The sequence below is a fragment of the Geospiza fortis genome, unplaced genomic scaffold (genome assembly GCF_000277835.1).
Source record: "Geospiza fortis unplaced genomic scaffold, GeoFor_1.0 scaffold617, whole genome shotgun sequence".
NCBI lineage: Eukaryota > Metazoa > Chordata > Aves > Passeriformes > Thraupidae > Geospiza > Geospiza fortis.
The window spans coordinates 69,349-78,810 of record NW_005054673.1 but is presented as its reverse complement, the minus strand read 5'-3'; positions in this window follow the sequence as shown (position 1 = coordinate 78,810).

The window sequence follows — 9,462 nt, the reverse complement described above, 5'->3', positions numbered from 1 at the left end:
AGCCCAAAGTGTCTGTGGGGTGAAACACCACAGTGCTGCTGTTTGGTGCAGCACCAAGGGCCAGACAAGCTCAGGCAGGTCCCATCCACAATATTGGTAATTATTCCAATAAAGCCCCTCTTGGAGAATATTCCAATGGTTTAAGCGTGGCTCCCAGCATGGTTTGGAGAAGGGAATTCCAAGGGGAAGGGATGGATTTGGGATGTTTCCTCACTGGGTGTTTATGGAACGACTGGGGAGATTTAAACTCCCATTAAATGCTTGTTCTTCAATATCAGGAATTCGTTTTCCCTTTAACCAAAATCCCCCAGAGCTTGGTCTCGGAGCAGGAATTTGCAGTTCCACGTTGCAACGGGGTCTTGGAACGGTTCGGGTTGGAAAGGACCGTAAATCCCAGCCAGTCCCATGGGCAGGGACACCTCCCACCATCCCAGGTGGCTCCAAGCCCAGGGACAGGTTGGACAAGGAATTTGGGACGCTGGGGGATGAGAAGCTTAGTTTGACCCAAAATTCCAGCAGAGTGGTGGGATGAGCAAAGACTTGGAGTTGTTGGGAAAGGGAAGCTCCAGGGAGAGCTCAGAGCCACTTCCAGGGCCTGGAGGGGCTCCAGGAGAGCTGGAGAGGGGCTGGGGACAAGGATGGAGGGACAGGACACAGGGAATGGCTCCCACTGGAAAAGGGGAGATTTGATGGAATTTTGGGAAGGAATTCCTGGCTTGGAGGGTGGGGAGGGGCTGGGATGGAATTCCCAGAGGAGCTGTGGCTGCCCCTGGATCCCTGGGAATGTCCAAGGAAAGGTGGGAAAAGGGAAGGATCCAAGGAAATCTTGGAGCTCCTTCCAGAGCCTGGAGGGGCTCCGGGAGAGCTGAGAGGGATTTGGGACAAGGGATGGAGGGACAGGACACAGGGAATGGCTCTCACTGCCATTGGATGGGATTTTGGGAAGGAATTCCTGGATGGGAGGTGGGAGGGGCTGGGATGGAATTCCCAAGGAATCTGTGGCTGCCCCTGGATCCCTGGAAGTGCCCAGGGATTTATGGTTGGACATGAATTGGATTTGTGGTCCCTTCCCGCCCAAACCACTCTGGAATTCCACGATTCCATGATTCTCCCTGAGCTGCTGGCATCCGGGCTGCTGCTCCTCCTCCCCAAATCCCGTTTTTCCAGGCACTGGGAACAGCTCCTGGGCACGGTTCCTGCTCCCAGATCTCGTGGGCAGCCGCAATTTCCCGGCTTTTCCCACGCGGCAGCAGGTGGTGCCAGGGAGGATCAAGGATAAACAGGGATAAACACGGACACAGGAGCCTCGGGAATTCACTGGGATCCAGGAGCTCTGCCTCGGGAATGTCACCAAACCCAGCATTTAAACCTGGCCTATCCCATCCAAAATAAACCCCAATAACCAAATCCAGCATTTCAATCTTTCCTGTCCCATTCAGAATTAAACCCAGCACCAATCTCAGCATTTAAACCTGTTCTAACCCATCCAAAATAAACCCCAATAACCAAAGCCGGTATTTTAACCTTTCCTATCCCATCCAGAATTAAACCCGGCACCGAACTCAGATTAAAACCTTTCCCATCCCATTCAGAATTAAACCCAGCACCAATCTCAACACTTAAACCTGTCCTATCCCATCCAGAATTAAATCCAGCACCAATCTCAGCATTTAAACCTGTTCTAACCCATCCAAAATAAATCCCAATAACTAAATCCAGCATTCAAACCTTTCATATCCCATTCAGAATTAAATCCAGCACCAAACTCAGATTAAAACCTTTCCTATCCCATCCAGAATTAAACCCAGTGCCAATCCCAGCATTTAAAACTTTCCTATCCCGTTCAGAATTAAATCCAGCACCAATCCCAGCATTTAAACGTGTCCTATCCCACCCAGCACCAAACTCGGATTAAAACCCTGCACCATTCTCGTCTTATCCGTTCAAAATTAAACCCAGCATCAAACTCATCATTTAGACCTTTCCTATCCCATCCAGAACTAAACCCAGTACCAAAAGCAGCATTTAAACCTTTCCTAACCCTGCCCCACCCCTCCAAAATGCAGCCCAGGAGCCAAAGCTGATATTTAAATTTAGATTGCCCCTACTCCCATCTCCAATTATTTTTAATTCCTTTTCCATTTGTGCTACCGGAGACTTTCTCCTTTTGTTGGGAATTAATTTGCTCTAATTTAGGGAAGCGTTTTTGATTGCTTTTGATTAAGTTTAACAAGCAGGGAGGAAGAAAAAAAAAAGAAAAGCTGCAGCTTTAGACATCAAAGCAAACAAATCCTTGGGCTGGGCTTAATTAATAACGGCTGGCACTCCCCAAACAGGGAATTTATCCATTATGGAACAAGAAATTCCGTGTTGGAATCATTAATCCACATGAAAACATGGCCTGGGCAAATCCACGGATTTCTGGGAGGCGGAGGTGGGTGTTGGTTTAAAATCTGGGATTTGGGGTGAGGCTCAGGAGTTCAAAAAATGGGAATTTTCCGTTGGAGAGGAGAAAAGCCGTGCGTGGTTCCCGCTGGAAGGACAAAAATTCTAGTTTTTCCTTTTCCCTGTGATATCCATGGATCCTCCTTTAACTCCCAAAGTAGGGCAGGACAGAATTCCAGGCTCAATCCTGCTCCAGCCAGGAGTGGGAAGCAAAAATCCCAAAAATCCCAGTGCTTCAACACCTTTTAGGAAAACGTCCCATAATACATTCTGGGATGGATCCGAAATCAGGAATTCGATCCTAAAATGGGAAATGGATCCTAAAAGGGGAATTGGATCCTAAAATGGGAATTGGATCCGAATCTGGGAAATGGATCCTAAAATGGGAGTTGGGTCCTAAAATGGGAATTGGATCCTAAAATGGGAAATGGATCCTAAAATGGGAATTGGATCCTAACCCAGCTTCTCCCAGGATAAAGCATGGATGGCTCTGGAAGCTGCTCCTCTTAATTACCCTAATTAGAGGAGAAGCTGCCCCAAACGCTGCTTTTCCATCATTCCCAAGGAAATCTGTGGATCGATCCCTTTGCCATTGGATTTTGTGGATGGAGAGAGGGGGGAATGAGCATCCCTTGGTTCTTTCCCTTAATTCGTCTCCCTCACCAGTTCAGCAGATGGAAAATCCCTTCCAAACATTCCAAGGAATCCCAAAAATCCCTTCCAAACATTCCAAGGAATCCCGAAAATCCCTTTCCGAACAGTCCAAGGAATCCTGAAAATCCCTTCCAAACATTCCAAGGAATCCTGAAAATCCCTTCCAAACATTCCAAGGGATCCTGAAAATTCCCTTCCAAACATTCCAAGGGATCCTGGCGCCACAGCCAGGCCTTCCAAAAAGATTTATTCCCAGTTTTCCCCCCGGGACAGGGTGTGGGAAAGGGAAACCATGGATTTCTTCAGGTTTTGGGAGCAGGAGCATGATTTGGGAAGGCACTTGGGATAATTTGGGATAAATCCCGGGAAATCCGAGGCTGTGGGGTGTGGATGGAATTTTTTATTCCATGCAGGGAATTTTCGGTGATTTTTCATTCAGGGGATCAGAGGGGGAGAGAGAACAAGGGGGAAAAGTCGGGAGAGAGGGAATGGGAAGAATGGAAAGGGGAGAAGGGGAAGGAAAGGAGGGGGAAGGAAAAGGCGATGAACAAACAAACAAAAAAAAAATTCCCAAATCCACCCGAGCGAAGGCTCCAAAACAAATTAAGGTTGCCACGGCAACCGGGGGTGTGTGGGCAGCTCCGAACGCACGGAATTAAAACCGGCGTCATGTTCAGCGCTTAATTAAACCCCGGCCGGGAGCTGCCTCCCCGGGACACCGGGAATTCGGGAATTCGGGAGATCGGGACACCTCCGCTCTGCCGCGCCGGGAATGGGGCCGGGAATTCACCCCAAATCCCCGGGATGAGCGCGGGGGTTGATTCCCAAACGCTCCGAGTGCGGTCGGTGCCCGACCCCCGCCCCCATCAAAGCACGGGGAGGGGTTGGGAGAGGATCCAGGGGGGAAATTCCAAGTTTTCTCCCCCCCTTCCCGCTTTCTATCCGCTTGATTTTCTCCAGGAGTGACCGCGCGAGGTCATCCAGAGGAGCCCGGGGCTGGCGGGGACAGCGGAGCCCTTGTTCCTCCTCGGGGATCATCCAGGGGCTGCAGCATCCTCTGGAAAATGCTCCCTTTATGCCTCGAGCTCTGGGAATGCGGCCGGGAGAATTCCTGGGGCTGGGGCAATCCAACCCCATTGATCATCCCCGAGAAAAACAGGGAGCAGGACGCCGTGACCAGTTCAGCGCCGGCCTGGGGGGAAATGGGAGCGCTGGGAAGGAATTTTCCGTGCTGCCCCAGGGAAATTGGGATGGTTTTGGGTTTGATTCCAGCGGGATCCATCAGCTTTTCCATGCACGGGTTAGAAATCCGCGCTGGAGCCACCTGTGACTTCCCCAGCTCCTGCCTTAATCCTCCTTGTCATCCTGGCTGCTGCTGCTGCTTCCATAATGAATATCCAGACAGGGAATCGGGGCCCGGATTCATTTCACCCACCGAGCCTAATTAACGGATGCAAAGATGCAGCGCTGGAGCGGGAGGCAGGGATAATTCCTGAATAATTCTGGAATCATTCAGGAGGACTTGGAAAAGGCTCCACGCGGGCCTTGCCCCGGCCACGACAGTAAAACCTCCCCCTGCAGAGGCTTGGGAGAGCTTTTCCCGGTTTTCCAGCCCTTTTAAAAGGCGCCCAAAGCCAAGGAATGGGAAGGCAGGGGCTCGGAGCGCCCTGGGATCGTGGGAGGTGTCCCTGCCCCTGGCAGGGGTGGGATGAGCGGAGCTTCAAGGTCTCTCCCGAGCCAGAGCATCCCATGATTCTGTGAATCCCTCTCCTGGAAAAGGCTGCTGGTTGTGCCCCCACTCCCACGGCGGGGTAACGTCCCAGCTGGCAGGGAATTACTGCTGGCACATCCCAGGATTTGCTGTTTTAACCCCGCGTAAATCCCGGGAGCTTTTCCTCATTTTCATGGATTTCTTCCCGAGGCCGGAGGTTAAACAGGAAAACCTTCCCTGGCTGTCATTAATCCTGGTTTGGATTTTTATTTTTTTTCCCCCAAGGAGCCTCCAGAGGTACATTTTACTGGAATTTACTGGGATTGAAACCTCCTCCACTGGAAGGTTCGGTTTCTCCTGCGAAGTTTTTGGGAGAATCAATCATGGAATGCTGGAATGCTTCGGGTTGGAAGGGACTTTAGGGATCAGCCTGCTCCAACACCTCCCACTATCCTAGATTATCCCAACCTGGCCTTGGCCACTTCCACTGGAAGGTTTGGTCTCTCCTGCGAAGTTTTTGGGAGAATCAATCATGGAATCCTGGAATGCTTTGGGTAGGAAGGGACTTCAGGGATCAGCCAGTTCCAGCTCCGACACCTCCCATTATCTGAGATTATCCCAACCTGGCCTTGGGCACTTCCAGGGATCCAGGGGCAGCCACAGCTCCTCTGGGAATTCCATCCCAGCCCTTCCCCACCCTCCCAACTGGAAATTCCTTCCCAAAATCCCATCCATCCCTGCCCTCTGGGACTGGGAATCCATTCCCTGTGTCCTGTCCCTCCATCCCTTTTCCAGCTCACCTGGATCCCCTGGATGAAAACCCAGCCATGTTCCCCCTCCAATCCCAAACAGCTGCAAATACTCCCATCCCTCTCCCACATTTCCACCCCTTTTCCTTGGATTTTCAGTAGAGAACCCCAAAACACCAAGACAGCCCCAATCCAGCAATGAATGAATCCCAATTTTCCAGAAAATTCTTTCCCCCTCAGGTTTGAGGCTCCCTCCTGACACCTTCCCAGATTTCTCCTCCAAAGATCCGCTATTTTTAAAACCCTCCCTAAAACCCTTTTCCGTCTATTTTTTCCTCCCTGCTCCCACTGCTTGGCATTTCCTCCAAGGAGCATGGGGACTTTTTAACTGCTCCAAAAACCTGGATCCGAAACAAAAAAAATCCCTCTTGGAATATTTCCTTTGGAAGGGCCCAGCTGGGATTTACAGCCCCAGGCACAGAGAGGAGGAATAAAAACACCTGGAGAGCCAAAAAATTCCTCAAGGAGGCAAAAATTCCCATCACAAAATCTGGACATGGCCAGGAGGAAAAAGCTTGGGAATTGATGTGGAATATCCCAGGAAATGCTTTGCTTTCCAAAGAGGTTAAATGGGTTTTTATTCCCCTTGGAATGGCTGGGAATGGGAGATTCCAGCTGGGAAATAGGGGGAATTCCTCATGGATTTATCCATTGGGATTTGAGGATTTTTAGGGGTTTTGGTGTGGGCACCACAAGATGACCCCAGAGACACAAAATATTCCTTGAAACTCCTCCAAAATTCCAAAGTGTCCCACAAAAACCTCATTTCCCAGCAATTCCTCCTTGGAGCAAACCCCGTGACATCCCCACCCCAGCTGATCCATCCTAAAAACCCCCAAAATATTCTTTTTTCCCCCCAAACCAAACATTCCAAGGGCAGGAGGGTGATGCCAAGCTGGAATTCTGGAGCATTAACTGGGATTTATCCTCTGCTTTATCCCAGGAAGGAAAAGCTCTCCCGGGAAAAGCTTGAGTGGATTTTTTCCCATTATTATTTTATGCCACATTCCCCCCCCCCAAAAAAAAAAAATTGTGTTTTCAGCACTTTCTCCTATCAGGAAAGTAATTGAGTCCAAATGAAGAGGGAATTATCTCCAGAGTTAATTATCCATCCTGGCAGCCGGGGTTTTACATCCCGGCATTTTCCACTTCCACACAAAGCACGGGAATTCTCCTCTGCTGTAATTAATGTGCTGGGAATGTGGTGGAGGAAGCACCAGGGTTTGGGGTGGATTTGGGGAGATTTTGGGAATCTGAGAGGGGATGGGAATGACTGCAAACCCGGGCACAGAGCGGTGCTGGAATCGCCATTCCTGGAGGGAATGTTGGAATTGTCATTCCTGGAGGGAATTTTTGAGCAAAACCCATTCCCAGTGTTGGAATCACCCTTCCCAGAGGGAATCCTGGATCTATTCCCTATTCCCAGTGCTGGAACTGCCATTCACAGAAGGAATCTTGGAATCACCATTCCCAGAGGGAATCCTGGATATCCTGGATCAATTCCCCATTCCCAGTGCTGGAATCACCATTCCCAGAGGGAATCTTGGAATCGCCATTCCCAGAGGGAATCCTGGAGCAAATCCTCTTCCTGGAGGGAATCCTGGAGCAAATCCCCATAGCAGTGCTGGAATTTCTGGAGGAATTCTTGGAGAAAGCCCCTGCTCCCGGACCAATTCCCCATTCCCAGTGTTGGAACTGCCATTCCCAGAGGGAATCCCCGAATTGCCATTCCCAGAGGGAATCCTGGAGCCAAACCCACTTCCAGTTCTGGAATTGCCATTCCTGGAGGGAATCCTGGAGCAAGACCCCATTCCCGGCGCTGGAATTGCCGTTCCTAGATGGAATACTGGGATCACCATTCCTGGAGAGAATCCTGGAGCAAATCCCCCTTCCCAGTACTTCCCAGTAACCCCAGGATCTCCATGGATCGCAATTCCTGGGCAGGGAACACTGGGAATGCCCAGTGGTGCTGGATGGAGACGCTTCCCTGGCCTTTCCAAGCAGTTCCTACTCCTCATGGAAAATCCTGGAGCACCTCCAGCTTTCCCAGGAAAACCCCCCAGCACCAGGAAGAAATCCCTGCTGGATTTTCCAGCCTCTTTCCCAAGGAAACCCAGCAGCACTCAGGGCTCCCAAACTCAGAACACCCAGATTTGGGAATCACCCCCAGGAGGAATCCCAAATTTTGCTGTGGAGCTCCCAAATCCCTTTTTTTTGGCTGCCCCACACCCAGCTCCGGCTCAGAGCTGCCCCATCCCGGAAAAAAGCAGCCTGGGATTGCGGCAGGAATTCCAGGAGAGACAGGATTTGTTTATGTGCCAGCTCCCATGTACCCCCGTTGGATTTTCCATGCTGGAAAAGGGAATGTTCATCCCTCCCTCCCCTCTCTGCCAGCTCCAGCTCCCGGCAAAGAGCTCTGGGATCCTTCCATCCCATTTTCCACATCCCTGGAATGTCCAAGGCCTCGTTGGAACAAGCTGGGATAATGGGAATTGTCCCAGTCCACGGCAGAGGCTGGAATGAGATGATTTTAAACCCCATCCCAGTCAGGAATCCTGTGATTCCACAACTTTACCATCCCCAAGATTCCCCAAATCCCTTTTCCCACGGGCACAGCTGGATGGGAATTGGCATTTCCGCTCCCCAGATAAAAATCCACTGCGCCAAATAAAAATCCCAAATAAATAAAAACCTCCAGCCCCTCACTCTTCCTGTGCCCCGAATCCCAACATTTTCAGCGCTGCCAGGCTGTCTTGGGAGAAAAAATCTTCCAAACCCCATCAAGGGAGGGACTGGAATTTGAAACCTGAAATTCTTGCACATAAAAATTCCCAAAATACCACCAGAAAATGGGAATGTGGCTGCTCCTTGGGGATTTTTTCCTCTTTGTTGTCTCCTGCAAAAAAAAAAAAAAAGGCTGGGAATTGCAGAATTCCAACCCAAATCTTGTCATTCCTGCAGCTGAAGGGTTCTTGTTTTTCCCCCTGCCCCCGGATATGGGGATTTTTACGGAATCTTGGATTTTAGGGCTGTTTCATTCCTTGGTTTGTTCTCCTTGGTTTATTTTGGTTTTTCTTTTTTTTCCATTATAGACATCGTTAAAAAAAATAAATTTTCCAAGAATACATTTGGAAATTGCTGCAGCAATGGGAGGAATTAAAAAAAAAAAAAAAAAAAAGAGGGAAAATAAAGGGAAAAATGGGAATTAAAAAGCCACAGCGTGGGTAGGGTTATGTATATGACAATATCCATATGTTATATGTATATAGGAAATAATGTGGAGAGGGAAAATAGGGAATTCCAACCCTGGATGGGTCAAATTCCACTCCCAACCCAAATTCCAAATTAAAAAAAAAATAAAAAAAAAAAAAGAAAATGGAACCTCTTCCCCTGGAATGATTGAAAACATCAGCACAACCTCACGCGTTTCACACCAGTTTCTTTTCTCTTCCATTCGGAAACTCTCCGAGGAAAAATCCCAACCAAAATCCCCCAAAATCCAACGGGAAGAGCTGCGGGAGTCCCCTCCAGGTGGCTCCCGATGGCGCCTTCATCCTCCAGGATGTTCCCATGCGGAATCCTCGTCGTCCCTGTGGCCGCCCCAGTGCAAAGAATCCTGAAATTCGCCTTTCCCAAAACCTTTCTCTGACTTTTTCCCCCTCCCCGGCACCGCTGGCAGCTCCAGACCCCCATTCCAGGCCCATTCCAGGCAGTTTTCCCAGGAGCCACTCAGGAAAACCAACCCAGAAAAGACCAAAACAAAAAAAAAATCCCCCAAAAAAATGGGAAAAATTAAAAGTAGGAAGAAAACCACCAAAGTTTCCCAGCGTGGTGGAGGCTCCT